Source organism: Andrographis paniculata, unplaced genomic scaffold (assembly GCF_009805555.1).
Source record: "Andrographis paniculata isolate CXL003 unplaced genomic scaffold, ASM980555v1 Contig12END, whole genome shotgun sequence".
Classification (NCBI taxonomy): domain Eukaryota; kingdom Viridiplantae; phylum Streptophyta; class Magnoliopsida; order Lamiales; family Acanthaceae; genus Andrographis; species Andrographis paniculata.
Window position 1 is genome coordinate 1,058,370 of NW_026137402.1, and position 6,000 is coordinate 1,064,369.

At 33.1% G+C, this 6,000-nt stretch overlaps 1 long non-coding RNA gene across 4 annotated transcripts; it reads right to left on the reverse strand.

Moving 5' to 3' along the window:
• Window positions 1-1,339: 1,339 nt before the first annotated feature.
• LOC127255365 (uncharacterized) lies at window positions 1,340-5,755 on the reverse strand. Of its 4 annotated transcripts, none has more exons than XR_007839612.1 (6): window positions 5,510-5,755; window positions 5,010-5,414; window positions 4,639-4,678; window positions 3,504-3,590; window positions 2,034-2,168; window positions 1,340-1,577 (listed from the first exon to the last, which is right to left on the reverse strand). It is a non-coding gene; the product is annotated as an uncharacterized LOC127255365 (long non-coding RNA). The 4 variants fall into 4 exon arrangements; XR_007839615.1 differs by having other exon boundaries at window positions 5,010-5,086; window positions 5,176-5,755; XR_007839611.1 differs by having other exon boundaries at window positions 5,010-5,755.
• Between the last annotated feature and the right edge of the window lie 245 nt (window positions 5,756-6,000).

A 6,000-nucleotide genomic window follows, 5' to 3' on the forward strand; every position in this document is an offset into this window, starting at 1 on the left:
AGCCATTTCGGACTCAGCGTCGGACACTCCACCTCCAATGGTGTTCGTACCAATTTCGGAAAGAATGACCCCACATCTCAAGCACTCTATGTGAGTCCTTATATCTTTGGAAAAGTTAGTTGATAAGGTGTTCATCGAAAATAAAGCAGTCTTCAATGTTACACCGCTTATAACCCTAAAAAATCTAGGTAAAAGAGTGTCCGATCTAGTCTTGGTGGATATCAAGATGACTAGTTTTACAGGACAGCCGACCAAGCGGGAGGGCATGATGGCCGCCTCGATTGAAGTGGGGCCAAAAACTATTTCTACAGTTTCTTTATCGTAGATGCAGTCACAAAATATTTGATGCTGTTAGGAAGGGACTAGATTCACGCATTTCAATGTGTGCCACCCTCACTACATCAACAACTGATGTTTGGGGAAATAGATTGTCTAACAAGGATTTGATAACTAAATAGATTGTCTTACTATAGTTGATGTAAGTATTGACGAGTGTAGATAATTAATAAGTATTATGTTAATAAGTTATTTTTTCGATAGTACGGGTTGGATACCAAGGTGCAGATATGTAATGAGGGCCAATTCAGAGGGCCCGACCTCTTGAAAAAGATAGCCATCTTTCTTGGCTCAGGACCCATTGATAGAATACAATTTAGAGTCCGAAGAAGCTCCAAGGAAAATCTGTGTCAGCGGGCTCTTCCCCATTCACCAACAGAAAGAGTTGGTTGCCTTAATTCAAAATCATGATGATTGTTTGGCTTGAGATTATTACTAATATCTATCTTGGATAAAAATCTGATTGAGCATCGGGTACCCATCAAGGCAAAACTACCATAAATTAGGCTTTTTGTAGTGGAGACAAAGCCGATACAAATGCTCATTTTTCAACACAAGAAGCCTTTTGTGTCGACTTTGTAACAAATTTTGACCGCTACAAAATATTAACAAAAAGTCTCTGTAACGGTACTTTCTGTAACAAAAAGTTGATGGTCAACGCCCATATTAGACATGTGCTAAATTCATTTGTAACGGTTTAATTCATTTTTGTAATAAAATTATCTGTTACAAAATGCATGTATTATTTCCTTTCATCGTGATAATTTTTATAACAAAAGGGACGTTAGAAATACTTTAATCTCGTTAGAAAATGTATTTGTTACGGAAACTAGCCGTAACAACAAAAATTGTTATATTTTCTACTGATTGTAACAAAACTTTTTGTAACGACCCAACAAAAATAACAAAAATAATATTATTTGTTTAGAATTATTTCATCACAAATAACATAAAACCTATTTTTTTTTTATACCAAATACAAAAAAATATACAAAGTGGCGCCGATCCAACAACGTTCTCCGACACGCCAATAATATAAATACAATGTTGTTCCCGACAATCATGCCAAATGAGCACTATACGTATACCCAAAATATCCATCATCTAAAAGATTAAAAAATGCACAAAAGCATAAATTCAATACGATCGACAATAAGTTTTCAATCCTAGATAGACTCATGGGCAAACATGGTTGTTGTTCTGCAATCTCCAGGAAGGCATTTAGGGTCTTGACGAAGCAACTGTAATAAAATATTAAGTTATATAAAATATCAATTTCCAAATGATAAATACAAATCATAAAAACTTCATACATATTGCACAAGAAAAGACTTCCCCTAGCTTAACACATTAAACCAATCAAGAATATAGTATACACAATGAAAAAGTATAATAAAAATTTTCTATCAAATCCTTCTATGGACCATCTATTAAATGTAAAACTAAAACATAACATTTGATAATCCATCACATAAATTAACCAAAACAATATTTGGTTCTATTCAATATATAACATTGATACTCCATCACCTAAATTAACCAAAGGAATCTTTTGTTCCATTAAATAGCATTAGATGATAACTTCAAAAATAGATAAGATATTATAAAACGATCTATACTCCACAAAAGAATAATCATCATCATCAGTACAATGATATTAATATTAAGGATGAAGTTAAATCAAACATCTAATATACCTATCTTCTTGGTAGGCCAGCAAGGTTCAATTTCACATTCTGCTGCTGAGATTCTATAACTGATGTAGTTGGTGTGGAACGATCAACAGAGCGGTGAACTTGCTAGTTCCAAACTTGCATGCATAGAACCTAAGTCTGGCAGAAAACAATTGAGATGACCTATATTGTATGGACATGTCCTCACTAGATTCAAGTCGTATGGCGTCAATCAGAAGACAAAAAAGAATTCCAAATTAAAAATATGTACAACGAATAACAATGATTGAAAAAAATAAAGAAAAGTTCAGTGCAGTAAAGTATGCAAAGAAGAATTATTCTATCACTAATAGCACAATAGCACAACATCAAAATATCATTAGTTAAACCATATCTTAAGATATTTGAAATTTTCTAAAAACAACATATGAATCAAGAGGAGCATTATAATTGAAATAGGATGAGAGGTAGAGAGGAGGGTAGACATGTCTCTTTCAAAATGCTCCCAAATCTTTCGCTAACCTTTGAAACTAGATCTTGTGAAATTTGATTTCCATTCACATCAAAAAGTGAGAAAAATAAGAGCAATATCTATGAATTAACACAGAATTATAGAATTCGGAATGTGTAAGGTGCAAAAGAACTGACACGGTCATACCTTTCTAAATCATGATCACAAAGAACAAAGTTCTCTTCACCTATAACAATTATAGAAAGAGATTCTGTTTGAAAGGTTGAGTAGCGAGAGCTTGAAAGAAAAACATATTCAGATGTTAATTTGGTATTTGAGAGATTCAACTTTCCACAAGCACAAAACAAAAAAGTTTGAATTTGCATCACATACATCAAAAGAAAATTATTAAAATTTACTTTAAAGTTTCACTTACAAGTAACAAGTATGACCTTATTTTTACACAAATGTATCATCTATATCCAAGGGAACCTAAATCTAATTATTGAGTTTATTCACTTGTTACTCCTAAACGATTAACCATTTATTGATGTCCCACATAATAAATTTGTGAATTGGCCACCATAAACAATTTATCAATTGAAAAAAAATAGTTAACAAACAACACCATTATAAAACTAATAACCACAATATCTTGATAGAGAAAATGCACCAACTCATCATCACAGATAAAGAAGGGTAAGTTTCTTTATCTTTTTTCTAACCTAATACCATTATTTTCAAATCCTAAACTCCAAATAAAAAAATCAAAACCAAAACATATTTATCTCCTAAAAGTTTTCAAATCCAAAACATTCAAACATACCCAAAGTGTTTTGCTAACTCTTAAATAATGATATTGAGTTTATTTTGGCTTACGCTTCAAAGTTGTTCTGACATGCACTTGGGTACTTAATTTCTTGATCAAAAGATAACACCATTTCACAATAATTAATACTTAAGAAACAAAGCTCAACTACAAGACCCTAGGTGAACGGAAAACAATAAGAAGGAAAAGTATTCCCTAAATAAGTATCACTTACCATATTTGATAAGCTGGCCTTCAAACCCTTATCCATGCTTCCCAGAGTCCATATGGTATTTGAGCATGATTCGAATTTGTCAACCAACTGGCACAACATTGAAATTAATATCACACATTGAGTGGATAAACATTTCTACATGTGCAGAATGCATCTACTTGCAAAATAAATGACATTCTAGTATTAACTTTGAATTCATTTCTCAAAAATAAAAATTTATTAGTTTCATTATTAACACCCTACAAGTTGATTTGATGCCCTCAAAAATAGGGAAAGACCTCTCTCCAAGAAATTTCTATTTATTTACAAGTATCTAAACCTAAAACCAAATCCATTGCCTACACATGACCTTAGTTATCACAAATAATACAGTAACCTTAGTGTGATCACTTCTGCAATCAAATATTATTTATGCACACAATCCACTACTTCAAGTCATACTTCAACTAGATTCTTAGATCGTAAAACTTCAATCTTTGTAAGTCATCATCATGACAACAACCCTTTATGCATATCAATTTGCATGATTTTTTATTATAATTGTATAAAATAAGAAGGACATGCTATTAGGCAAACCAATGGAGCTTCATTCACTAATACTCTTATATAGTGTGGTGTTTCCACCCTATTGAAGTGAATCACATCAAGCATTAGTACCATATACATCTTTTATGTAATTCCAACTTGAGCATTCATGTTAATGGTCTTCTTTTGTTGAGGGAATGGGGAGAAGTGGATACAAAAAATAAGGGAACCACATGAATGCAAAAATCTTAAAGGACAACATTGAAGAGCATGCAAAATCAAGAAACAATTTTTTTAAATCTAATTTCTTCGTTTTTTTCCAAAATTTTTACTAACATTTCTCACACTGAAAGTTGATCCAAGTGAAAGAGTGATGAAAAAAAGCATTTGAAATAACAAATTAGAGTTAGTAGGAACAATTTAGGAATATGTCAATTGATTGTACTGGTATGTGATACAATGTCTCATTCCCTAAGTGTATAAGCATATTATGAAATGAAATGAAAATACACACTTTTTTTTGCTATCAAACTAAATTAGTACCTGCAGTAAGTCAATTTTGTGTATAGGTTAAAAAAAAAAAACAAAGAGAGAGAGAGATTACACGTACACAAGCTATTTGGTCTTTTACATGGTATACCTTTTGATACCTGTAAAAGAACATAAATAAATAAATCCATTAAACTAAAGCAACAAAATTGAGCAAATGTAACTTAACATATGTGAAATCAAACAAATAGAGAGGCTTGCAGTCATAATGCAGAAAACACTAGACTAATATTGCTTTTTTATAGAAGCACAACTACATTAAGTCATGTGTGTTTTTTATATATATATATATATATCAATAGATAGGGCTTGTTTGAGAGGGCTTCTTTCCATCAATACTTTTTGAAATCCGGGGCTGATCAACCTCATTGATATCAACTCTTTTTTGGATATTTATGGGGGCAACTTCAGTGAGGTCGTTCGAGGACTCACCGTCACAAGAATCGTCTAAATCTGAAGAAGCAGAGGAGGAGACTGTCTCTTGATTCATGACATGAGTATTCATAGCACTGTATTTAGATTTTAATTTTTTCTTAGCCATTGAATGGAGCTGAAGAACAACAGCATAATCACAACATGATGCTCACAAAGTACATACCACCAGAAATAAACCAGGGATGTGTAATTTGAGATTCACATAAACCACTCAAAAAGAGAGAACCAAAGGAAAGGAATAAGGGAGAAAACTCAAATACAATCCAAGGCCACACCAGGCCACCACACCACGGCCACACCAGGCCAACCTCAAAGGCTACACCATGTCACCATGCCACCCCAAGAGGAAGAGAGGAGGTTACTTGAACCTGGGAGTCGCCGTAGCAAAGAATGACAGAATCACTGGAAAATGATTGTCACCGGAAAGCAGTCGAGCTTAGGAGAAAAGACCAAAATACACCGGGAAACTGAAATTAGGGAGAATAAGAGCCCTATACCACTGTATGCTGGTTCAAGGAGCCACCGGAAATTTGACGCACTGAACCCTAGTCCTTGACTATCGACGGGTCTTTAAGAGAGAATAACAGACTTAAAAAATGGAGCAAAACCCTAGGCCAGAGAAGGGAAATGGCGGCTGAGGTCTGAGGGAACCGCACCGATGATGGCCCCGATAGGGCTGAGAGGTGGAACCCATAATCGCCACAAAATCTCCCTTGAGGGAATCTTCTTTTAATAATCATATATACTCTTAAGATTGCTAAGTGTTGTGTGAGGAGAAAATGATAACATGGTAACTTAATGATGAATGTATTTGAAGAAAACGTCAAAAATATTTTCAACAATTTTAATTTGAAGATATTTTTTTAATGTACAACCTTTTGTTTTATATTAATTTTTTATTTAAATGATTTTTAATTTTTTGTTTCGGATTGAAAAGCGTAATAAATATATATAACAACAGATCATAATATTTGTATTTGTTACAAAT